Raw genomic sequence first — 27185 nt, 5'->3', positions numbered from 1 at the left:
TTCATTGAAACAATGGAATATTTCTTTATATTCAAGGCTGCCTTATATTTGATATTACTAATTATTTCTTTCAGTTTAGTCTCACTACATCCTTCCTTGTTATAATTACATTTTAATATAATATACAAAGTTTTAAGTACCCAAAGAGAGTTCTACAATGTGTAGTGGGATGACATATGATGTCATGAAGTACCTCATGAAAAAATGTTGCATAGTTTGTAAAGAGACATGCAGTTAGGTACCAGACTGATGAAGAAAATTATTAATCTTTGGGTTTGGATGCAACAATTGTATTAGTCAGAAACAGAATCAGTAGCACATGAATATACATATAGATAGAGATTTACTGTAAGGAATTGGCTCATGTGACTGGCTGAAAAGTCCCAAGATCTGACATTGGCAAGCTGGAGACCCAGGAAAGCTGATGGTGTAGTTTCAGTCCAAAAGTCAACAGACTTGAGACCCAGGAAGAGCCAATATCTCTGTTAGAGTCTGAAGACAGAAAAAAACCCATGTCCCAGCTGAAGACTGACAGGCAAGAGGACTTTCCTCTTCCTCGAATAAGCATTATTGTTTTTGTTCCAGTCAGATCTTCAACTGATTGGATGAGGTCCGCCATTAGGAAGGGTGATCTGCTTTACTCAGTCTATTGATTTATATGTTAAATGTGTCTGAAACAACCTCACAGAAACACTCAGAATAATGTTTTACCAAATATCCGGACACTCCATGGCCCAGTCAAGTTGATACAGAAAATTAATCATTACAAGACTTACGGAAATGTGAATTTTTCTTTTTTTAGGATTTACATTAAGCCTATTACTTCCAAAAAAGATATATGCAAAGTATTATAAGATTAACTATACCACAGAAAAATTCAAATTTTCTTGTTTGCTTCATTTTTTTAAAAAAATTAACCTTGTAAAGAGATTTCTTCAGGAACCTTCCATGAGTGTGATTATCTGTCTACATTTTTTGTTGATGAAGTGACCCATTGGGGACCAGGTGACAGGATAAAGTTTTGCAGAGTTGGTGTGTTTGGTTTTTAAGAGAAAGATATCATGACATAAATATGAGTGATCTTCACTAGAATGGAATTGAATCTTGTGCACATTGAACTTTTGCCAGTTTTAACCACACAGAGTTGGACATGCTTGAAGCTCTGATTCAGGGGGTGGGAGGGTGGAGCAAGGGCAATATACATAACCTAAACTTTTGTACCCCAATAATGTGCTGAAATAAAAAAAAAAAGAATTGGTCACAAAAGGAAGAATAAGAAGTAGTGATTTAAATAATACAGATCATTCTGTTAGGCATTCCCCTGAATTAATATATGCTGCTTAGTAAATGTGAGATGGGATCTGCGAGTCACTTTCATTTCCTGAATCTCTTAGTGTAAGCATCTTAGTTCTGAGTGTGATCCCAGTATTGACACATTCTGTTATGCATGAAAAAATCTATGGCTAGTAAACTCACACCAATGACTTCATCTGATCTTCAATAAAAGAAATAACTATCTGTTCTGATGCTAGAGGAAAGCCTCTATTGGACCTCCTGAGAGGCTGTACCGTATTTTACTCTGGGAGGAATTAAAGAGATTTCCAAGAGACTGTCTACGTTTTGACTTAAAAACTATCCCTAATTTGAGATGCCACTCAGCTATCTTTGGCCTGGGATTGTGTCTTTCTTAACAGGAAATGTTAACTGCCAATATTTTCAAGAGCATTATAATTTTAGGTTTGCTCTTTTAAAAAGAGTAGTTCTCCTCCCTTTCTGCTGGAAATGATCTGGAATGCAAATGTGAGCTTTCCTTGGTGTGTATGTATGTATTGGGGTGGGGTGGATGAGTATAAAAGGGCTTCACTAGAACCATCCCTGTGGTTTAGAAAGGCAGGTAGCCACTCTTCTGTAGGTATGAGGGGGCATTTACTAAGCTGTTCCCCTTATGTTGGGGTTTATTAAAAATACAAATAAAGTAAATTGAAAAGATACTATTCAAAGTAATGAGTAGGTTATATAAATTCTGTTTAGAGAAAAGAAATTTATAAACTAGAGAAACCTTGTCTCAAATTTCGAATGCCTTCAGTATAGTAGCTGGTGTCCTGAGTCAGCTGAGTAGAGGAGCTTTCTAAAGGAATTCACTGGACCTGGTTGGGCATAGGACATGACAGGTGTGCCCCTACTTTGTGACAGGCACTTGAGTCTGGATAAACAAGTGATGAATGAAATATTTGTTTTCTATTGATGGTGTTTCAATATGTGTGTTTGGGAAGAAGGTAGGGATAGACAACAAACAAATAATGAAAAAAAATAATGGGATGTGATAAGAGCCCTTAAAATAAAAGATTAGCATCAGGGAGTGACTAGGTGCAGGTGAGGAGGCTACTTTAGATTGGATGGTGAGGGAAGGCCCCTCTGAAGAGATGACATTTGAGCTGCGACCTGAATAATTTAAAGATCCATAATTTAAAGATGTGGATCATTTCAGAGAGAGGGAAGAGCAAGTGCAAAGGCCCTAACAACTAAATGGAATAAAGTATCACTTAGTTCCTGATTGGTTGGTCCATTGTCCAGTACCTTCCAGTAGAGAATGCTGATAAAGGTAGGCTCACCTGGCAGGGTCAGCCTACCTTTAATGAGGCTTCCTATCACTTCCTAAATGGCTCCATCAAATGAACAACATGTTCAAGAATTCTGAGTGGGGAACAGTGTGAGGAGATGGGGCAGAATGAAACCATAGGGGGAAAAGCAAGAACCCTTGACATCAACGTGGCTCGTGGATGCTACTCCCTGAAGGTGGAGAGAAGGCAGGAGAAAGAAGAAGGAAACATCCTGGCCTGAGGCATCAGACATTTTCCAACTTAGACGAAAGGAAGTAGAAATGGGGGAAGGAACCTTTGTTGTATAGGTTACTGCCATCTAGTAAATAAGACTCAACATGCTTAAATTTGGCAAGTTGGATTAAGAATTGCTCCTTAGAGAGATGTGGGGTATAGGGAGATAGAGAAAGAGTGGCAAGCCTAATACCTTCCCCCTTGTGGATATTTTCATACCTATTTTAGGGATGAGGGATCCAAGGACATAAAGGATAAGAAACTTGCCCCACAGGTAAATGGCAGAAATAGCATTTAAAAGCAGGTATGTTTGATACCAAAGCAGATCAGACTGCTTTTTTTTAGAGATCAGGATCAATCAATGAATTTTTCATTCTCATGCCCTGAAAGAATTTACTTATCTTCCAGGGTAAAAACCTCACTCTGTTGGGTTTGATCCGATTAGTTTCATCCTTGCACTTGGATATTTATTTGACATCATAACAATTATATATATATATATATATATTTCCATTTTTGCAAAAGTCCTGTAAGGAAATGACAATTTTATTCTCTTTGTGTTGAGTGCTAGGAGGTGTCCCATTGTTCAGTCTGTTTCCATGGAGAGAACTGACAGCAATCATAAATGGTATGATCATCCCATCTACTTTGGTACATGAAAGGGTCAAAAGCCAAATAGTATTTATCATCAAATCTCTTTGCTTTCATTTTCGTTCTCTCTCTCACTGTCTCTTCTTCTCTCCCTCTTCTTCCCAGCCTCTTACTGAGCGTCTACTTTTTGTTCTTCCCTTATATAAAAGGTTAGCATGTGAAGTCTGCTCCAGTTATAATTACACAGTTTTCCCTTTCAGGAGACAGTTTTGCAACTGATGATAAAAATATTCAGTCTCCCTGGGTAACTGTAATAAATATATTTTAAAAGGGATGTATTTTCTGAAAATAGAGACTCTTATTGTTATGTCCAAATGTATAACTGGTTATCTATTCCTTTGGTTTCCAATCTATGTCCTTAATTTCCAATTTCAATTTCAAAATATTTAGTGACTTTTCAAGTGTGAAAACACTGAATTGGGTGGTATTTGGGACTAAGGACTAATAAATAAGGATTTAATTAATGTCTGCTGGTAAGGTCAGTTTGGTGAGCTTCTTGGAGGAAAAATCCATTATATACAAAATTTTAATCATTTTAATTCATAACAATAAAAATAATACCTACCAAGTTTGAATGCTTACCATATGCCAGACACTGTGTGTATTTTGCAAAGATTACCTCATTTCACCCTCACTACAATCTCATTAGGCTCTATCTGTATTCTCATTTTTCAGACAAGGAAATTGAAGATCAGCAAGGTTAAATGGCTTACTCAAGGTTGTACCCTAATTAAGTAAGTGCCAGAGGTTATATTTGGACCCATGTCTGTCTGACTCCAAAGCCTGGCCCTCCAATCTCCTGAAGACACTGAGTGGAAATCTTCAGGGGTTGAAGTGTGGCTGTCTTTGAAGAGTTTGGCTGGGGTTGCAAGAATGTGCTATAACTCTAGTCATCATCTTGCAATGTGATAAAAGTTATAGCTGAGATGTGAGGTCTAGAGCCCTGGCATTCCGAAAGTCTAACAAACTCCTTTTAGTTAACATTGCTAAACATGATTTTATCTTAGAAAAGGCAGTTTGATAGTAAAGTTCTCAGGAGTTTCTAAATTTGGAGCTTGAAACCCCTGTAAATGTAGAGAAACTGTGCTTAGGGCCCAAGAGGGCATAGCAGTGAAAGGAAGAAATGAAAGAGATTCAACTTAAAGGAAAGAAGAGAAAGCTAAAACATCTTATGGAAAATAATCGGACATAGATTTCAAAAAGGAAGAGGAATGAAAAATAGACTAATGCCAAAGGGGCACTGAAGACAATGATGTCTGGATTAGATCGTTTGGGAGCTACCTGAGGCCACAGTCATAGGCACTCTATAAATTTATAATGGTGGTGGTGATGGCGGGCAGCAATAAGTAGGAAGTACAAACTAGGGAAAAGAGGGAAAGAAAGTGTCTGGGTTGCATTACATGATAAATCCAGGAGAAAATTATTCTCTCTTCATATGTCAAGGGTAAAATTGTGCCTCTAGTTCTCTATTTCATTTAGCATACCTTATTCCCACAAAGGAGCACCTTGGAGGGACCAAAAAAATGAGTATATCACAGAAATGTCGTCTAATAAGAAAATTCATTTTGCTTTCCTTTTTCTTGTGGTTTTATCATAGGCAGAAATTTCAAGGAAAGAAGAAGAAAGTGAGAGAAGAAAGGAGAAGGGAGGACAAAGAATCCCAGTCTCTAAATTCTTGTGGCATCCCATTGTAAGTAAGTGCTGCCAGCAAAAGGGACTCATGGATATATTTTCTAACATAAGAATTAATGGATTGCATGGGTTCATATGCTTTCTTGGTAGAGTTGATAGGGAGGTTTTTTTTGCTTTTGTTTTTTGGAAAATAAAGGGACCTTCCTCATTTGATAGCCCTATGGTTTGAGCCAAATGTACTGTGTTATGGCTTTGGAAAGAGTAGCCCCTATCAGGAATCCAATCTGCTGAGATGCAATCCAAGCATAGAGAAATGTTGTGTGCAATTGGTTTACCTTCTGTCTTCTGAGACCCCAGTGCCTGGTTAAGGTCTCCTCCGTGCCTAAAATATGCAAATGATAGCTGTTCAGAGGGGTTCTAACAGGAAATGACAGCTTGGAAAGAAAAGATGCAGGTTACCATATTCTTCTGTATAAGATTTCAAAGAGCAGTGTGTGGGGGGCTCTCATGAAACAAGGGTTAGATTAAAATCCAGCACATTATTGAGTATCTGCTCTGGGTCAGGCCCTGTGGAAGGTGTTTTGCATATGTTACCTTATTTCATCTTAACAATGACAAATATATCTATTAATAAATATATTGAAGTTATAAAATGTTAATATTGAAACAGTGGAATAAGCCTGTTGGAGTGTTTACAACTTTACAGTTCAGCACCCACCTGGTAAAGACTCAGAGGAAGAGATTTGGTAGTTCCTTAAAGGCAAGAAGGTTTGGATATCCAGACATCTATAGGTGGTCTTTTCTTTGCTTCCTTCTTTAGCCTAGCTCAGTTGTTTGTTCTCAAATATTTACTTTCATGCTTGAATACACAAAGCAATATAACTTGTACCCTGCAGGTGATTTAAGTGATCTTCAGTGGTAAGTTTGACTATATGCAACGTTTGCATTAGGCTCTGGCTTTAGAACTCAAATCCCCTCCCTTAAGGTATGACTTTACTATATTTGTGTATAGGCTGTTTTATTTACTTTTTTGAAACAGAGTCCTGCTCTGTCGCCTGGGCTAGAGTGCTTCAGCGTAGTTCACAGTAACCTCAAACTCCTGGGCTCAAGAAATCTTCCTGCCTTAGCTTCCCAAGTAACTGTGACTACAGGTGCAGGCCACCATGGCCGGCTAATTTTTTCTATTTTTAGTAGAGACGGGGTCTCACTCTTGCTCAGGCTGGTCTCCACCTCCTGACCTCAAGTGATCCTCCTGTCTTGGCCTCCCAGAGTGCTAGGATTACATGCATGAGCCAAGGATTACATATGTAAGCCACTAAGCCTGGCCTAGGCTGTTTAGATCCTTGGGAATGCCTTGGAGTTTTTGTTTACTATGTTTGTATATATGTTTCTAAATCCTTCATTCTCTCTCATTCTTTCATGCATGCTCTTTCTATGTAATATGTCTTTATTAGTGACAGGTTAATTTATAAATATATAAAATATTGTATAGAAGGGTGATAACCTTTTAATTTAGCTCTAGGGTTTTAAAATTTTTTATGTATTTCCTTAAGAAGAACATGCTATGTTGTATCATATTGATTTTTAATAATGTAACCCAACTAAAAAAGACATGCAGAGACTCCATATCTAGCTGAGGTTATAGCCACATTTTTCTGGGTGATCTATCCATATAGCAAAGCCATAAAGCCATAAATGCTTCTAACTTTCTAAATAATCTTATATAAGAAGCTTAACATACAAGTTGCAAGGTTGTTCTTTTATTTTTTCTTATACCTTTGTTTTAGCTGCATTGTCAATAGTATAAAACTGTGTTACTATGTGGCATCCATGACCTCTCCATGTGTATTACATATTTGACACAGACAGCTTCATTTTCTATGTTTTCATATAGATTTATTAATTACTCGTGTAGTCTTTGAGGTTGTCTCAGACATCAACCTGTGAATGAACAGGTGAAATTTCATTTAAAGCAGACTGAGAGTTCTTGAAACCTTATGGGATGATCATGTTTGTTTCTAGTGTAAGTATATGTTTATGATATTCAAAGAAAACTGCAGTCTAGATATAAAAGACAAAGTATCAGCACCGGAGGGTTTTTTATAACCTAACTAAGTCCTGGGGTCACATGTGGTTCAGTCTTCAGATAATATAGCAACTGAAATAACTTAAAAATAATTCTAAATTTTATTTATGCTTCTCCAAGAACGTTGAAAATTATTTTATGCATTACACATGGCAACTCTTCTTAAAATTCTCTCTTACCTTCCTTCTTGTTTATGGTGATTTTTCATTCTGTACTTCTCAGGAGCCAGATACTCTCTCTATCTCTTTCAATCCTTTACTCTCAGATAGAAGTCTACAGCCTTAGATGTTTTTTTTCCTTTTATTTTCCTCCCACCTTTCCAGGTCTGTTTTTGTCATCATTCACATAATTCTGCATCCCCAAAATTGGTATTTTTCTTAAGAAGTGGGTGAAGGGGAAAGGCTAAGCAAAATATATTTATTTTGTGGGGGAATGGAAGGCTTGGAACACTAGCATTGTAACAATATTTGTCTTTTGTGGACTTAAAATTGATTAGATATAATTATTATTAAATTCATTATTAACACCAAGCTGAAAGTAAAGAATTATGATTTTTTTAAAAAATAAACTTCACATTTAGAGTGAGTTTAATAAACAGAAGTAGTAGAAGCCAAAAAGAATGGAATTCATTAATTTAGAACAAATGTAGGGCAGAATATCAGGGAAAAAATCCATCATATCACAAAATTGTAACATAGTTAATGAACAAATATGTACCCTCAGGGAAAGTGATCAGGGGGTCATAAAGGACATTGAATAATAAGGCAGATATGTAGCACTAATGAAGACCAATTTGAATTTAGGAAAAAATCAAGAGAAATGAAAAACACTTTTTTTCCTTCATATTAAACCTTGAAAGACATTTTTTTCTAGTTCATGTACTGATTTTTAAAGGATTAAGAAAATTTTCAAGTGAGTTTGGAAGATAGTCACAAATATGATTAATCACATTTGAAAAGAAAAAGCTGAAGTGTGATTTTTATAAGAAAGGATGAAGACCAATAGCTACCTCAGTGTCTTCACTTGTGACATTAGGAAAGAACTGATTTACATAACAGTGAAGTATATTTGGTTAGTCATTGGCAAAAATTATTACATGACATTAAATGACAGAAAACATTTTTTAAAAATAGATAATGTGTTTAATCATATTCTGGGGAAGTTTTAAGAAATGGGTTTCATCTTTGGGTTCTTAGAAAACTGTGAAGGCAGGAATAAGAATGCTGTTGGTTTGTGTATGTAGAGTTTTTCCCACCCTGAAGTTAATGATTTTGTGAAATACCTAAGAAAATCTATTATCCAAGATTGCACAAAATGCCTTCATTCCTCTTTGTTGATTTGTATGATTTATTTCTTGTTTCTGGAACTTACTACTTGTACTTCTGCTAAGTTGATGAATATTTTAAATCAGTTACCTAATCAATAGAGAAAATTTTTCTCCTATTATATTTGCCTAATTGAACATTTGGCCAAATCAGAATAGGTAAATAAGATTCTACCAAACACTAGAGCATGCCTTTGTGTTATTTGTAAGGTATTTGCTAGGATCTGTATTTCCTTAGAGAGAGTTAGCTTTCCCCAACAAAATTATCCTAAATTGTAACTGCTCTTGCCTTATTTTGAAATAAGTTGCATATCTTTTAAATATATATCCAAACTCTATTTTTCACCACTATTTCTCCTTCTTGATAATCAGCAATACATATATACATACTTGCCTTAACCCCAATATGTCAGTTTTGAGTTAGCCTGCACATTAACTTTATCACCTGGAAATATGTCACTACCGTGTACTCCATCCAGAACCCAGCTTTTGTTACCTGCCTTGGATGAGAAGAGAAGGCTGAACACTGTGTCATTCTCTTTTGCTTATAATGATGTGCTTGTGCCTTTTATTAACACGGAGAAAAAGAAATTCAGGATTGGCTTTCTTTCATTTCATTTAAGACAAGTGTAAGATTTTACTATGCTTATAAGAAATTATATATAGTCCATTTGGGGAAGTAGTCTGTGCTATCAATAGATAAGGTTTCCAGCTATTCAAGTGTCCCTGCTGTTAGCCCTTTAAATTTCAGTTTGGGGAGAAAATACTCAAAAGGTTCAAAATCCATCACCAGGACTCGTAGACTGAAGGGACTTTCTTCTGGTTGCTTTAGAAGGCAAAGTATTTCCAAGACTTGCAAGGCTCTTTTGGTTGGGATCACCGAAATGATAATTTTGTCTCTAGATGGCATTTATAAGAAACTATTTATAGTTTTTATTTACCGGCTGTGTTTTTATTTACCATTTTTCTACAGGATAAGATTTATGTCTTGATATAGTTGTGACATAATACAATGCTTATCTTATTTTCCTTTAATGAGGAAAAAACCTGCCTTATGAGACTTTCCATCCTCAGGAACCCCCTGAATTCCTCTGTCAGTCATAGTTTCTTTTCAGCCCAGGAGTCGGAAGGTATTCTCTCTGGTTAGCCCTTTGGCTATGTGGTTCCCAGTCCCAGCTCACCATCACATTGACTGGGAGCTTTTTAATTGAGTTCCTACATGGATTATAAACCATATTTCCTTTCTTCTTGACTTTCTGCAGATCTGATGCTCAGTGTGGCTGTGGAATGCCCCACCATGGGGCATTTAAATGCAAAGCTCTGGTGATTCTACCCTAGTATTCTGCCTGGTAGATCTGACCAGTCTGGACATAAGAGTAGTGGGGAACCCTAAGTCCTTAGTAGCACCCCTGACAATTTAAAGAGATGCTTCTACGGAAAACCATGTCTTTTTAGCTGGCTTGGATAGCAGAGTTAAAAGGTTGCTCCTCTGATCCTAAACTGCCAGACCACGTGGAAAATCTTTTGGATGGCTTAAGCTAATGGTTTCTCCTTTAGACATTTTACCCACATTAACTAGGGAGCCAAGGACTTCTAGGCTTCTTCTCAACGTAAATATGACATCATATATTCAGCTTATGTGACTTTCATTTATTTAAAGGCTTGTCTCCTTTGCCTAGCAAGGGAAAAAAGATATATAAAAACTTATATAATTTTTCCAGGTTCTTTAATAGGCTTAAGTAAATTTTTTATCTGCTATTTGAATATCAAAGATTTATTGAATATAAAAAATGTCAAATATACTTTGAGAAGAAGCCTATGGGTCCTTGGCTCCCTGGTTGATAAAATGTCTCTGGTTACAGAAAGTGTTAGCAATGTGTGAATGAAAGATCACAATTTGGGTGTCATTTGGACTGAGCTAGAAAAGAAGTCACACTCTGAATTATTTTTTTCCAGTGGGAGATCAATACTGTCTAGACATGGTCTCAGTAGGTCTTTGCATTGACTAAGGCAGACTCAGTCAACAGCAGGGCTATTGGTGGGATATTTCTGTTGTCAATTATTATGGAGAACTCCAGATGCACAGGTATCAACTCTGTGTATCCCAGCATCATTCCATTCAACTCTGGAGTTATCCATGAGGACAGGATATGTCCACTCGTCACTTTGTCAAGACTCTGAATCCTAGAAGTTTTGGGAGCTTCTGTCTAGAATGTCCTAACGTGCTTGGTCACAGTTGTGTAAGACACCAGATTCCTATGGTCTCCGAAATGTAAAACCAGAGACAGTAGTTCAACTCACATCTAAAGGCTCAGCCCATCCCTGAGAGCCAGATACCTTTTTGGTCATACAGGCTTTCCATTAATTTCTACAAATAATATCTTCAGGTATGGAAATGTCACAGTTATTCTTTTTTTATATTCAGTAGTCTTCTCATTTATAAGAAATTTTCATCTATTTGAACATATTTTTTAAATTGAGGAAGTTTGTGCTTCCTCACCAAGGACCAGAACTGAAAAGTCCTGCATCCTTCCTGTTAGACATTCAGACTGCTAGCTGTGGTGCTCTGCATGGAATCTTAAATCCTTCATTTGCAGTTACTTGCTGGCATTTTGCAAGGGAGTGAAGCAATGTCTGAGCCACCAGAGGCCAGAGGTGGCCCAGCCCGACCAGGTTTCTGACAGTGGAATAAATATGTTATTTGTCCAGTGTCTTCACTTTTCAACTTTGGGCAAGATGAGCATAGACATTGAGAAATAATGCTGATTATACAAAGGATTGCTCATGATAAAAGAGCTCTTTCTGGGAATTTAAGTGTTCCAGTAGATTAGCATTATTGATCATTCTCTTTCCACATAGTCTACAGATGATTTTAGAATCCTGAAACTATTATTCTCCCTTGTCTAGTGTAATTACCAGAACAAGGAATAATCTAATTAAAAGACAACAAGGATGTGTTCTAATTGTTCTAATAAATTATGGTAATACACAACGCATGCAATTACTTTTGAACAGAAATTTATTTAACAGATTCACGGCTTGTCTTTTACTGCCACAATCTTAACTTTCATTATTCTAAACAAGACAATGTACAATAGGGTAGTTGTGTATTCAAAAATCTGTTGGGTCATTAAGAGAATCTATGGTTCCATTTAGTACATACAGATGAAGAATTGGATTTTGGGTTCTCTAGATAAAATAATGACACAAAACAGAAGAGGATAAAAAAGAAAAGATTGGTAGAGTCTAAGATGAAAACCTGAAACAGAGTATTACAAAGAAGGTAATGGACTTTTCATTTATTTTTATATTATCAATTATAGTGTACATGATAATACCCTACTAACTCATGTGTTTGCTTAATTTTAGACATTTTATACAAATCTGTTAGACACCACATTGTATACTGCATGTATGAGATGGTGTCCTCAGTAAAGTCATGTCATAATATGGGCAAAAATTAAGATCACTACTGATAGGCCATCTGTTTTTCTACAGAAAATGCTAGTCTCTCTGCTAATTTGAACAAAATTCAGATATAATTTGTTGCATAACTACATAAGAAAGGCCTTAAGGCAGTACTGAAAAAGATGTCAAGAAGAACATGGGGAGAAAAAGTAATCTGTGTAGAAAATGAGGGGAAGTGTACGATCAATTCTAAATAAATATGGTCACATTTCACCTATTTCATAAAAGCAGATTCCCAGTTTGGCTCGAGTTATTGTCCTCACTTGATATAACAATCTTTGAAATCTAATTACTAAGCTTACAGGCAGGAAAGGATCTTAGCACTTACTTAGCAAGACTACAAAGTGTTTCTGGAAGAGATATTTTCTTACAAGGAAAGGTGGGGACTTTGTGGGAATAATTTTCCACCTCTCAAGGACTGATTCATTCGAATTGTCAAGTTCATCAAAGAGCATGGAGCTGGCACACATGCAGATTCCAGTTGTATTCATAAAACTCACATATTTTAGAACAGCTGCCATAGAGACAAAACAGAAGACAATAGATACATCATAAAAGAAAAGGGAATTAAGAGAAAAATTGTCTTTAATAGCAAAGGAATGTAAGCCATTTTACTCCCAATCTGAAGTGCACCTTGGCCTAACCATGGTGATGAATTTTGGCTCCTTAATCCCTGTCTGTTAATATCCTAGTTCACCTCTTGATTTTTGAGGGGAAACGTTCACACTTTGTTTCTCTATTTTAAAATGTTTGACATTACATTCCAGGTCTTTAGGCTCTAAAGATTTCTTTCCTTGAGAGAGGATTGAGTGCTAGAGAGCTCCTAACCTAACCAAAGAACCCTTACTACCACATCTAAGTTAGATCAAGTCCCTAAATTGATCTTGCCTTCCTTAGGGTTGGGGTTAGTGTTAGGATTAGGGTTAGCATGAAGGTGGCTCTAATTTCTTCTTAATACTTGGACTGAAAGGAAATAAGGAGGTAGTTAAATATACACTTATGTTACCACATGGAGACCTTTTATTCTGTTTCTTTTTTTTCACACTTTTCAAAAATTATTTTCACCAAAAAATGTGATACCAGTTACAGATAGATATCCACCTATGTGAATGCAGAAATAAATTCTATTTCAATCCTAGAATAGACACTAGCTGCTTCTAGGAGTTGGGAAGGTGTATGTGGCTGGGCAAAAGTTCAACATACTAAGTGGGGAAGGGAGACAAACGACAAACAGGGAACTAGCACCAGTCTCTGAAGGTCTCTGGGGCTCTGTGGAGGTCACTGGAGATGGCATTTCTGGAGCAAAGAGTGTGAACTTGACAAACTGTACATTAATATGATTTTTTAAATCAGCCATTGGCATTGGAAAATGTTCATTTAGTACATAATGCAAACTATATTAAAATACATTAAAAATGTTAATGTTTTGACAAAAGCTGACAAAATCCAGGCAATTCAAAGCTACGGGAAAGATGAAACACTTCACTTAATGTGCTGCCATCTAGCCATGATCTCATTCCATGCCGCTTCATTCATTGATCACAGGAACACGGAAAGCCTTTGGCAGGCAAGATGGAGTGTGTTTAAAATGGAGTGTAAAAAGCAGGGAATCAGCTGAGTCTTTTATTTTTATTGGCCATTAACACACCCTACCAGTCCATAAACTAAATTTTGATACATATTAGATGAAAGATGGTATTAATAATTCATCGAAAAGCTCCTTTAAAAAGGGTGTTATAATAGCAATCATTTCTTAAATATTCTATCCACCAGTTTCATCTATCGGCATCTTCTCATGGTACATGGAGTAAAGTTTAAACTCCTCAGTAGAGGGTGAGAGCCCCCAGCATCCCTCCCTTACCTGTCTTTCCCATTTCATATCTGTCTGTCCCTCTAGATGTCCTGTACTTCAGCCAGGCATTAGGTCCTATTGCTTCTCAAACGAATCATCTTTTCTGCTTCCCTCAGGGCTTTTGTGCATGTTTCCCCCTCCACCTGGGAACTGCTTTTACAATTTGACCTTCAGAACCTAGTTCACACATCTCTTCTAGGAAGCTTCTGCTGATTCTTCCAAGTAGCACTACTTGCCCTCTCTGTGTCAGCAGTGTGACAATCACATAGTTACATGTTTGCACTTATCACACATTATTGTAATTATTTTTCACATGTATATGTCTCCTGCCAGAATCAGAGTTCTTTGTAGCTTGGTGACATTTCAGTTCAATAGGTTCCAGTTCATTGCCTATTTTTTTAGCTCTCCCTACATGTATTGTTTTTGAATTTCTGTTGGGAATCAGGAACTTAAAACTTTCAAGTGTTGAATGAAAATAACAATCAACAGTCAAGCCATAATCCTATGGCCAATGCAAATATACTTCAAGAATGAAGGGAAAGTCAAGACATTCTCAGATGAAGGAAAACTAACAGAATTTGTTGCCACCAGACCTACCCTAAAAGCATGGCTAAAAAAAGTTATCTAAATGAAAAGGAAACAATTAAAAATAGATCCCTGGAACATCAGCAAGAAAGAAAAAACATAGTGAGCAAAAATTTTTGTCCTCTTGGGATTTCTAAATTATATCTGAAGGTTGAAGCAAAAATTGCAACATTCTGATGTAGACGTAAATGCATGCTGAGGAAGTATTTAAGATAATTATATGATAAATTGAGGAGGGTAAAGAAATGCAAATGGAGGTAGGGTTTCTATACTTCACACAAACTGGTTAAATGATAACAACAGTAAGCTCTGTAAGTTATAAATATATAATGTAATACCTAGAGCAGCCATTTAAAAATTATACAAAGAGGTACATTCAAAAATACTTTAGATAAATCAAAACACAATTCCAAAAAATGTTCAAATAGCCTACAAGAAGTCTGGAAAAAGAAAATAGAAAAATACAAAACAAAGAGAGCAAATAAAAAAACAAAGAAAAAAATAAAATGTCAGGATAAGTCTTAAAATTTCAATAATTAAATTAAAGTTAAATGGTCTAAACATATCACTTAAAATACAGACATTAGAAGAATTATTTTAAAAACATGACCCAACTGTATACACTATCTATAAGAAGCTCACTTCCAGTATAACAGCTGAGGAGAACTGAAAGTAAAATGATGGGAAAAGATATACATGCAAACTTTAATTAAAAGAAAGCAGGAGTAACTGATTCTTTGAAAAAGTTAATAAAGCTGACAAACTGCTAGCAGGACAAACAAAGAAGAAGGAAGACACAAATTAAAGGAATTAACCAGAGTATATCACTGCAGCTCCTGTAGACATCAAAAAGATAATAAAGGAATGCTATGAACAACTCTACACATATAAATTTGATAACTTAGATGAAATAAACCATTTCCTTCAAAAACACAAATTCCCATATTCACCTGATATGAACTAGATAATATGAATAGCCCATAAGTATTCAGAAATTGAGTTCATTATTTTATTTATTTTCATTAAAGATGGGGTCTCACCCTGTTACCCAGGCTGGAGTGCAGTGGCCTGGTCATAGCTCACTTTAGCCTTGTACTCCTGGGATCAAGTGATCCTTCCACCTCAGCTTCCCAAGTAGCTAGGATTACAGTCATGAGCCACCATGCCTGGCTGAATTCATTATTTAAAAACTCCCAAAAAGAAATATCTAGGCCCAGATAGTTTTACGAGAGAATTCTACCCAATGTTTAAAGAGGAATTAACACCAATTTTACACAATCTCTTCCAGAAAATAAAAGAGAACATCTCCCAATTCATTTTATGAAGCTAGTATTACCTATATACACAAAACAAGACAAAAACAGCACAGAAAGAACATATATACTACTAACCATCATGAATATAGACACAATAATCCTTAATAAGATATTAGCAAATATAATTCAGAAAAAAAATAATTATACACCATGACCAAATGGAATCTATTCCAGGTATGCAAGGCCAGTTCAATATTAAAAAGTTAATCAATATAATCCATCATATTAATAGATTAAAGAGGAAAAAATCATATGATTGTATCAACTGATATAGAAAAAGCATTTGACAAAATTCAACCTTGATTTATGATAAAATCTCTTAGAAAATAGACATAAAGGGATCCTTCTTATCTTGATAAAGAGCATCTATAAGAGACCCACAGCTTATACATCCTTAAAGATAAAAAACTCAATATTTTCCCCCTAAGTTTGGGAAGTAAAATAAGGATGTCCATTCTTACCATTCCTTTCAACAGGAAGTTCTAGTCACTGCAATCAGGCAAGAAAAGGAAATAAAAGGCATACAGGTAGAAAGGAAGAAAGAAAACTATTACTATTTGCTAATGACATGATTTTTTACACAGAAAATCCTAAGCGATCTACAAAGAAAAAAAATACAAAAACTACTCCTAAAATTAAGTGAGTTATTGCAAAGTTGCAGGATACACAATAATTTTTTTTTAAAAATCAGTTGTATTTCTGTATACTAATAATGAATATGTGAACACTGAAATTAAAAATATTGTAAAGCATAATTTACAATAACTCAAAAATACGAAATACTTGGGTAAAAATCTAATAAAACATTTACAGAACTTGTACACCAAAAATTATATAATGTTGATGAAAGAAATAAAAAAAAATCTAAGTATGTGAGAAACATTGTATTCATGGTTTGGAAGTCTCAGCATAGTAAAGGTACCAGTTTTCCCCAAACTAATTTGCAGGTTTAATGCAGTTCCTATCAAAATCCCAGCATGATTTTTTTATATATAGTTGAGATTATTCTAAAATTTATATGGAAACAAAATAACTAGAGTAGCTAAAACAATATTGAAAAAGAAGAATAAAGTAGGAGAAATCAGTCTACCTAATTTCAAGACTTACTACATAGTTACTGTGTGGCTATCCACAGAGTGATAGACACATAGATCAATGGAACAGAATAAAGAACCCAAAACAGACCCAAACAAATAAGCTCAAATGATTTTCAACAAATATGCAATTTCTCTCAATAGAGAAAAGAAAAAAGAGCCTTTTCGACAAATTGTCCTGGAGCAATTGGCAAAAGTAAAGTCTCACACATTATATGAAAATTAACTCAAAATGTATCATGGACTTAAATGTAAAACATAAAATTATAAAACTTTTAGAAGAAAACATTAGATAAAATCTGTGGCTAGGCAAAGAGTTCTTAGATTTGACAGTAAAACACAATGGAAGGAAAAAAATGATATATTGGACTGTATCAGAATTAAAACTTTTGCTCTGTGAAAGACCTTGCTAGGAGAGTACAGAGACTAGCTACAGAAATGGGAGAAAATACCTGAAAACCACATATCTGACAAAGGACTAGTATTTAGAATATATAAAGAACTCTCAAAGTCAACAGTTAAAAAAAACCAAACAATCCAATAAGAAAATAGGTAAAAGTCATAAGCAGACATTTTACTGAAGAGGTTAAACAGATGTCAGATAAGCACATGAAAAGTTGTTCAACATTATTAAGCCATAAGGAAATGAAAATTAAAATCACAATGGGATATTGCTGCAAATGTATTGGAATAGCTTAAATAAAAGACAGTGACAGCACCAAATGCTGGTAAGGACACAGAGAAACTGATTATTCATGTATTGCTGGTGGGAATGTAAAATGGTATAGCCACTCTGGAAAACAGTTTCGCCATTTTTTTTATAAAACTAAGCATGCACTTATAATACTCCTGGGCATTTATCCCAAGGAAATGGAAACTTATGTTCACACAAAAACCTATACATAAATGTTCATACCAACTTTATTTGTAATAACCAAAAACTGGACACAAATCAGATGTTCTTCATTGGGTGAATGGTTAAACAAAGAGTGGTGTTGGGAGCGGTCTCTGATTACGGGTGAGCACATAGCCAATAGAATCATTGCTGGGAGCCTTGTCAGGGCCCTCTACCAATCACTTCCCGCCACGACTACCTGCAATGGTATATAAGCCCACTGTCCTTCCTGTTCGGGGTCTCTCGCCATGTAACTAGACTAGATGCCTCATTAAACTGCTGTTGGAAGAACTCCAGTTTGTTGCGTCGTCCTTGCAGGCGAGTGCGGCGCGACAAGTGGTGCCGACACCCGGGAACTTCTCGCACCGGCGGAGACGACCTCTTTGGAGGTGAGTTCAGAACCACAGCAGCTGGGGCGGTTTTATTTTGGACCCCTGCCCTCTTCTGACGCCGGCACCGGGTGCTTGTGACCTACCCCATGGGGAACTCTCCTAGTTGTCACCTGTTGCGGGCCCTGTGGGGTCTTCTGGCCGCCCGGGAGTTTCGTATCCCTGACCGTGTCCTGCGCCATTTTGTGCAGGACGTGGACCGGGTGGCCCCATGGTTTCTCCACTCGGGGTCTTTAACGATTCCGAGTTGGGATAAGCTAGAGCAGGACCTTCGTCGTGCCCGAGAGTCTGGTCCCCTTTGGGAGTGTGTTCTCCCTGTGTGGGCACTGGTGCGCTCCTGTTTAGAGGACGACCGTTGCAGCGGTCCGGTCCGGGAAGGTCAGCAAGTACTCAGTGATTATCAAGATAGTATGTCTGAGAGAGGCAAAGTGGGTCCGGCTCGGCCGGGGCGGCCGAGGAAAAGGCCGGAAAGGAAACGTAAGTCCGCGGGTAAACAGGAACGGCGGGGACGCCCGCCGCCTGAAAGGGACATGGAGGAGGTGGCTCTCAAAATGGCCTCCCTCCACATGTCGGCTTCTTCTTCTTCCTCTCGTCCTTCTTCTTCCTGTTCTTCTTCATTGTCTCGCTCTTCTTCCCGTTCGCGTTCTCGCGAGGCGGAGGAGGGGCTGTCTCCGCAGGAGAAGGCGGAGCTGGAGGAGGCGGTGGCTAGATATGAGGCGGAGCGTAATCGCCCGCCCCCGTACGCTACTGCCCCTCCTTTTCCCGTTGCGGGATCCGCCCCTCTAAATATGGAGGGCGGAACCTCGTTTGTGCCTCCCCGAGCTAGAAAGAAGATACAGAGGGAGTTTGCTTTCCCCGTCTTTGAGGACGCTAATCAACATCGCTTTCACGAACACCTAGATTACAAGCAACTAAAAGCTTTGGCTGAAGCTGTCAAGGCTTATGGGTGCAATGCCGCTTACACCCGTGGCCTACTGGAACGGCTAAGTGCGCATGCCATGACCCCCAGTGATTGGGCTGGTACTGCGCGGGCCTGTCTATCCATGGGGCAATATTTAGATTGGAAATCCATATATCAAGAAGCCTGTATTAATCAAGCTCGGCAGAACGCGCAGCAGGGCCAGCCTGCCTGGGATGCCGATATGCTCTTAGGACAGGGTCGTTGGCAGAATAATCAGCTTAATTTTCCCATTCAGGTCTATGGCCAGATTAATCAATTGGCTATAAGAGCCTGGCAACAACTGCCTAATCGCGGGGAAGTTGGAGGTAATTTAACCAAGGTCATCCAAGGCCCTGCAGAACCGTTTTCTGACTTTGTGGCTCGGATGGTGGAATGCGCTGCAAGGATTTTTGGCGATGCCGACTCGGCTATGCCATTAGTGGAACAGTTGGTTTTCGAGCAGTGCACGAGAGAGTGTCGTCATGCTATTGCCCCTTGGAAGGGAAAGGGCCTCAGTGCATGGTTAAAAGCTTGCAGAGAAATTGGAGGCCCTCCCACCAATGCGGGCTTGGCGGCTGCCATCCTCGCCACTAAGGACACTTCCGAAGTGACTTGTTTTAAGTGTGGCCAACAAGGACACATTCGGAGACAGTGCAAAAGCCAAAATATCTGCCATCGGTGTGATAAGGGCCGTCATCGAGCCTCCGAGTGTCGGTCAGTCAAGGACCTTCACGGACGCTGGCTGCAGCCTTTAACCTCCACACCTGGTGCTCGTTCTAAAACATTTAACCAGCCAAAAAACGGGAGGAGGGGCCCTCGACCCCAGGGCCCACAAATGTATGGGGTCTTCCAGCAGCCACCGGTCCAACAGCCACTGGTGCCCCCGCAGATGCAGCTGCCGTCCCTGGTGCCCCCAGGGTCCGGAGAGCCACTGCGGGTTCCGCAGGACTGGACCTCTGTGCCACCAACCACTCAGTATTAACCCCCGGGATGGGATGTCAGCCCATCCCTTCTGATTTTCGCGGTCCTCTCCCGTCGGGATCGGTGGGGTTAGTGCTAGGTCGTTCCTCCTCTACACTGCGAGGCTTAGTTATTTACCCAGGAGTTATAGATTCAGATTTCACAGGCACTGTTCAGATTTTAGCCTCGGCCCACAGAGGTGTAGTATCTATCTGCCCTGGTGACAGGATTGCTCAGCTGTTAGTATTACCCAGTCTTCATTCTCATTTTCCCAGTGCTCCCTGTCCTCGGGGGGAGGGGAGCTTTGGTTCCTCGGGGGGTGTAGGGGCATATGTAACCCTTGAGTTGGGAGAGAGACCAACACTTACATTACAAGTTCAGGGCAAGTCCTTTTTAGGTATCTTGGATACCGGGGCGGATTCCAGTGTTATGTCCAGTCGATGGTGGCCTTCCTCCTGGCCCACTGTTCCCTCTACACATAGTCTGCAAGGCCTCGGATATGCCTCTGCCCCGGCCATGAGTGCATCCCGTCTCAAACGGCGGGACTCCGAGGGTAATGAGGGTTCATTTCAGCCATATGTTATGCCTATACCTGTCAACCTATGGGGACGGGAAGTGTTAAAGCAAATGTCTTTTCGGTTGACTAATGAGTTCTCTCCACAGAGTCAACAGATGATGCGTGCTATGGGCTGCGTTCCTGGAAAAGGACTGGGCCCCCGGCTACAGGGCCGAGCGGAGCCCACTATACCTGAGCCGCGACCTCCACGACAAGGGCTGGGTTTTTCTTAGGGGTCACTGAGGAGCAAGCTATACCCATACCGTGGCTAACAGCGGAGCCGGTCTGGGTGCCTCAGTGGCCCCTGCCTTCAGTCAAACTTACTGCCGCTCGAGAGTTAGTCTCTGAGCAGCTCCGCATGGGCCATTTGGAGCCATCTCGCTCTCCCTGGAATACACCAATCTTTGTTATCAAAAAGAAATCTGGCAAGTGGCGGCTCTTACACGATCTCCGCGCAATCAATCGCCAGATGCAGCTGATGGGGTCAGTGCAGCGCGGCCTCCCGCTTCTGTCCGCTTTGCCTAAGCATTGGCAACTTTTTATTGTTGATATTAAAGACTGTTTCTTTTCCATTCCGCTACACCCCAATGATCGGGAGCGTTTCGCTTTTACGCTTCCATCCCTTAATCATCAGGAGCCTGATCAGCGATACCAGTGGAGGGTCCTGCCTCAGGGGATGGCTAACAGTCCTACCATGTGTCAGCTGTATGTGGCGGCAGCAGTTTTCCCTGTGAGGCAGGCCTTTCCCTGTGTCCAGATTCTCCATTATATGGATGATCTTTTGCTTTGCCACTCTGACACCTCAGTGATGCACAAAGCCTATGCCGCCTTGTGTGACAGCTTATCTTCTTTTGGCCTAACTTTTGCCCCAGAAAAGGTCCAGGAAGGCGATGTAGGCACCTTCTTGGGGGCTCGTATCGGTCCCTCTTCTATTCGACCCCAAAAGCTTGAAATCCGAAAAGATTCTCTGCACACTCTAAATGATTTTCAAAAATTACTTGGCGACATCAATTGGATTCGCCCCTTCTTACATCTCCCAACCTCTGAGCTGTGCCCTCTGTTTCAAATATTGGAGGGTGACCCTGATATACTGTCCCCCCGTTCGCTCACCTTTGAGGCTCGGCAGGCTCTCGCTAAGGTTGAGGAAGCTCTTCAGCAAGCTCAGTTGGTCTGCATCCAACCGGACCGCCCCTTTTCCTTGTGCCTCTTGCCCTCTCCCGTGGCGCCCACGGCAGTACTCTGGCAGGACGGGCCTTTGCTGTGGATTCATTCACATGCTTCTCCGCGGCGTGCTATAGAACATTATCCTACGCAGGTTGCGGATTTGGCCTTATCTGGGCTTTCGTTGTCCCTTTCCCACTTCGGTATTTACCCTACAGTTATTCATTGCCCATACACCAAGTCCCAGACTCAAGTCCTTTGCTCTTCCTTAAATTCTTGGGCAGTACTCTGTTGTATCTTCCCAGGAGACATAGATAACCATTACCCTAAACATCCCCTTCTTCAGTTTGCACTTCGCAATCAGCTTATCTTTCCTCATCTGACTTCCCCTGAGCCTCTAATCGGGGCTACCATTGTTTATACTGACGGGTCATCCACAGGCACCGGTAGCTATGTAATCAATGATCAGGTGTTTACGGCCCGCTTCGCTTACTCTTCTCCCCAGCACGTTGAATGTGCTATCGTTGAATTGGTTCTCCGAACGGTGCCAGAGCCCCTTAATATAATCTCTGATTCTGCTTATGTTGTTCAGGCTGTCCGTCACTTGGAAACAGCCCATTCTCTTAACTCTCGCAGCACGGTGTTCTCCTTATTCTGTGCTATCCGTGCTGCCATCCATTCGCGCCGGTCCCCATTTTTTATAACGCACATTCGGGCCCATTCCCTTTTGCCGGGCCCCATGGCGCGCGGCAATGCCCTGGCGGATCATGCCACTCACGCTTATTGGGTTGGCTCTCCGTTGGAGGCAGCTCGCCAGTTTCATTCTCTATACCATACTCCTTCACTGACGTTACGTCTCAAATTTGGCCTCTCGCGGGCAGCCGCACGCGATATTGTGCTGCAGTGCACGGCCTGTGCACCTTTTCGTCCAGCACCTCATGTAGGTGTCAATCCTCGTGGTCTTCGGCCACTCCACTTGTGGCAAATGGATGTTACTCATTACTCCTCCTTTGGCACTCTTTCTTATGTCCATGTTTCTGTTGATACCTGCTCTGGCATAATTCATGCCACTCCCTTGACAGGTGAAAAGGTAAGTCATGTCATCACCCACTGCTTAGAGGCTTGGGCTGCCTGGGGTAAATCTCAGGTTATCAAAACTGACAATGGCCCTGCCTATACCTCACAAGCTTTTCGTCAATTCTGCACACGCCTAGGCGTGGAGCACCGCACGGGCCTTCCCTATAACCCCCAGGCCCAGGGTATCATAGAGCATGCCCATGGCACCTTAAAGGCCTATCTCAAAAAACAAAAGGGGGAGACGGGGACGAGCCCTTTGGGCTTACGTACCCCTAAGCCTGTGCTCTCTCTCACCTTGTTCACTTTAAATTTTCTTTTGCTGGATGATCAGGGGCGCTCTGCTGCGGACCGCCACGCCAACCCCGGTTCCCCTTTATCAGAGCAGGTCTTGTGGAAGGATGTCCTGCTTAACAAATGGAAAGGCCCGGATCCGGTTGTGAGCCGGTCCAGGGGAGCTGTCTGTGTTTTCCCTCAGGACACTCCTGATCCAGTGTGGGTCCCGGCACGCTTAACGCGGCGAGTGCAGCGGTTGGCGGATGTGGAGGATGCAGATGATGGGGCGTCCGCTGCCGGGGATGCTGCTGCTCCTGACCTTTCTGCTGCTGGCCGCATCGGTGACGACGGACCGGCGCTGGGCCATCCTGTCGGTGTTCCCGAGACCGATGCCGGTGACCCATGATGCCCAGATCTTCCCCCGGCTGTTCGCTACTAATGCCTCTTTGGGCCTTGCCAATCTTACATGGAACTCCTCCTCAACATTTGAGACGTCGGTCCACGCTATTCAGCAGCGTAATCTGTCTTTCCCCTCCACACCTGTTTGCCTCTGGCCCCCTTTTATCTGGATCACTGCTACTTCCTCTGGTCCTGGTGTTCTCAATTGCTCCACGGCAAACTGCTCCTATGCCCGTTGCTGGAATGCCTCCAGCCAGTCCATGGCAATTGTTGCCCGTATGCCTCGGCATATTCCTTGGCCGGTGGAGGCTCCTAGCTTCTTGACCCTTTTCCGACAGCGAAGAGACTTTGGCGTTACTGCAGCTGTAATTTCTACATTGGCAGTGACTGCCGCACTGGCAGCCGCTACGGCTGCGGCGGTAGGCTCTGTTCAGACAGCACAGACGCTGAACAACCTATCGGCATCTGTGGCTACAGCTCTGGACACACAATCCACCGTCAACGCGCATCTGAAGGGTGGTATCATGATACTGAACCAACGTGTGGACTTGGTCCAGGAGCAAATAGATGCCTTATGGCAGCTGGCACAGCTGGGCTGCAAATGGCGTTTCACAGGACTATGCATTACCGCGGTACCATTTGATAATGCTTCCGCCGCGGCCAACAAGTCTCGTCAATTATCTGCTATGTTGACAGGACACTGGTCTAGTCAATTTACCGCCTTGACCCGGCAGTTAACTCCACACGCCTGGACTTGACAATGACCAATGGTCTCTTTCCTACATTTCAGTCAATAGTCCGAGGACTTCGGGACTGGGCTGGCCTGGGGTCCCTAGGGTTCATGGGGATCCTGGGAGCAGGTTTCGTGATCTGGGGGTTCCTGCGCGTTCGTGCACAGCGCCGCAGGGACCGAGTGGTGGTTACCCAAGCCCTAGCCGCCCTCGAGTGTGGTCAATCCCCTGGCATCTGGCTACAAATGTTATGTTCCGAAGGTCAAGACTGCCTCCCCTCTCGCACAGCGTGACATGGCCCATGCACTCTGAGGGGTTTCCCCATTGCACCAGATTGTGGCGTGTCACCCCCTTACCAGCCGTTGCACCTCCCAGAGTCTCTGCTCATTGCACGGGAGACGGTGGCTTTTGCACCTGCTTCAGGGACTCCACCCCCTGGATCCGGACCTTGAGGTTGGAGTCCCCAAAGCTTGTGTTGCAAAACAAAAGGGGGAGCTGTTGGGAGCGGTCTCTGATTACGGGTGAGCACATAGCCAATAGAATCATTGCTGGGAGCCTTGTCAGGGCCCTCTACCAATCACTTCCCACCACGACTACCTGCAATGGTATATAAGCCCACTGTCCTTCCTGTTCGGGGTCTCTCGCCATGTAACTAGACTAGATGCCTCATTAAACTGCTGTTGGAAGAACTCCAGTTTGTTGCGTCGTCCTTGCAGGCGAGTGCGGCACGACAGAGTGGCACATCCATACCATGGAATACTATTCAGCAATGGCCTATTAATACATGCAACTACTTGACTGAATCTTCAGGGAATTAGGCAGAGGGGATAGCAGGGAATCCAATACCAAATGATTACATACTGTATGAATCCATTTGTATAGCATCCTTGAAATGAGAAAATTATATAGATGGAGTACAAATTAGTGGTTGTCAAGGGTTAAGGAAGGGTTGAGTGGTAGGGAAGTGGGTGTGGGTAGGAAAGGGAAGTAAGAGGATCCTTGTGATAGAAACATTCTGTGTTTTGACTGTATCAATGTCAATATCCTGGTTGTATTATTGTATAATAGTTTTGCAAGAAGTTACCATTGGAGGGAATTGGGTAAAGGGTGCACTGAATCTCTGTATTTCATTTTCACAACTTTCAAGTATCTACAATTTTCTCAAAATAAAAAGGAGAGACAAATATGAAAAAAAATAATAGGAAGGTAGATAACAGAATTTAATTGTATAAGCTGCTTTAAAATTCCAGAGACTGATTTAGAAGGGGGAGAAAAGGTGAAATCTAAACTGAGATTCCACATAGTGCCAGGAATTAGTGACACTGTAAATTTATGAAAGTGTGAGTGAAGGAATATTTTAAAAGCATATTTAAAGAATAATAAATAACTGTTAGCCTGAGAGTCTATGCCCACCCTGAATAGCCTGGGAACTGCTTCTTCTACCATCTTGCTCCCTAATTCCCTAAGAGGAAGACTGGAGGGGATAAACTAACCACGGGATTGTGACTGGAATCACCAGGCATAGCTGAGGACAGGGCTTATGTGAAAGGCCACATTACGGGGCTTCCAATCTTTCCCATACTTAGATCCCAGAACAATGGTGATACAGGAAAGAGGACTCCAAAACTAAGGTCTCGCCTAAGGCCAAGTGGGTTCTTGGCTTCATGTAGGAAAGAATTCAAGAATGAGTCAACAGAGTAAGGGAAAAGCAAGTTTATTGAAGTATGAAAAGAAAAACGTAGCTTCCCCACAGACAGAGCAGTGGCTATCTTCAGAGCAACAGAGAGTAGCACTTTGTGAGTTTCTGGGGTCTTATTTTACACCTTCTGCTTAATTTTATGTTAAGGGAAGGGAGGGTTATTTATAAGATTTCTGGGAAAGGGGTGAGGAGTTTCCCCAAACCAAAGGTTCCTCATCTTTTTAAACCATATTGGGTAACTTCTGGGAGTTGTCATGGTATTTATAAACTGTCATGGTACTGGCAAGAGTTTCTTTTAGTATACTAATACGTTATACGCAGGGTATAATTAGCAATTAGCAGTGAGGGTAATAAAAGACATCCTCTTGACAGAGCTTGGAGGGTGCGTCAAGTCCACAAGAGGAAACTATCCTTCACCTCAAAATTACTGGGATGGGTGTGAACTGTCAAAGCGTATACTTACTAGGAGGGCTAGATTTATCTCTGTAGAAGTCAGAATCACCACTAGGAAATTTGAAAAGGGGAATGAATGGCAGAGAGAGACAGTGACAGACAGAGAGACAGAGAGAAAGAGAGAGAAGAAAGATTTGCCTGGGATTCCAGAATAGGACTTTACTCAAAGGATCTTAGACGATGCCATATGTGACCTTCACAGAGAAATTGTTGATGCAGGTGAACCTCAGTGCCTAGAGCCTGAGTGCCTCTCGCTCTGTCCTGGAAATACTCTTTCCTTCCACACTTTAATTTATGCCTTCTGCCTCTCTAGGCCAAATCCGTAGACTATTCAGAAGGTAACGAAGGCCATGGATGTAGGCTTGACATGTGAACGTCCTGAGGGACATGGAAGCATAGACGAGGAAAGAGGAGACATCTGGTTGGACAAACTAAGAGTACCCAAAAGAATTCACCACCTTTTCCACAGCCAGCAACCAGTGTTGCTTTGATGAGATGAAGCAATGCTTTCCTAGCACAGGGTAATACAGAGAGGCCTGTTAGCCTCTATTTCATCACAGGGCAAGTTCACTTTTATCATAATCACACTTGAAACCAAACCTGTAAATTGTAACCTAAAGGCTGATGAAAAGTTTTCCTGCACACTGTCACGGAATGGATGAGGGACAGGTCATGCCACCTGCCTTCCTGGGAAACCAGTTTTGCCAAAATCTTAAGTTGACGAATCTTGAGTCAGCTGAGGCTTTGATTCCTAAAGGATACTGGTCTTTAGAGGTGAGGTAATTGTGGAATGCATCAGTTTCCACTCAG

At 40.9% G+C, this 27185-nt stretch overlaps 1 pseudogene; it reads left to right on the top strand.

Moving 5' to 3' along the window:
- Positions 1 to 20048, top strand: part of LOC123628219 — an 84353-nt pseudogene extending 64305 nt beyond the window's left edge.
- The last annotated feature ends 7137 nt before the right edge of the window (positions 20049 to 27185 follow it).

Source organism: Lemur catta, chromosome X, assembly GCF_020740605.2.
Source record: "Lemur catta isolate mLemCat1 chromosome X, mLemCat1.pri, whole genome shotgun sequence".
NCBI classification, from domain to species: Eukaryota; Metazoa; Chordata; class Mammalia; order Primates; family Lemuridae; genus Lemur; species Lemur catta.
This window is presented reverse-complemented; position numbering and strand designations above follow the sequence as displayed.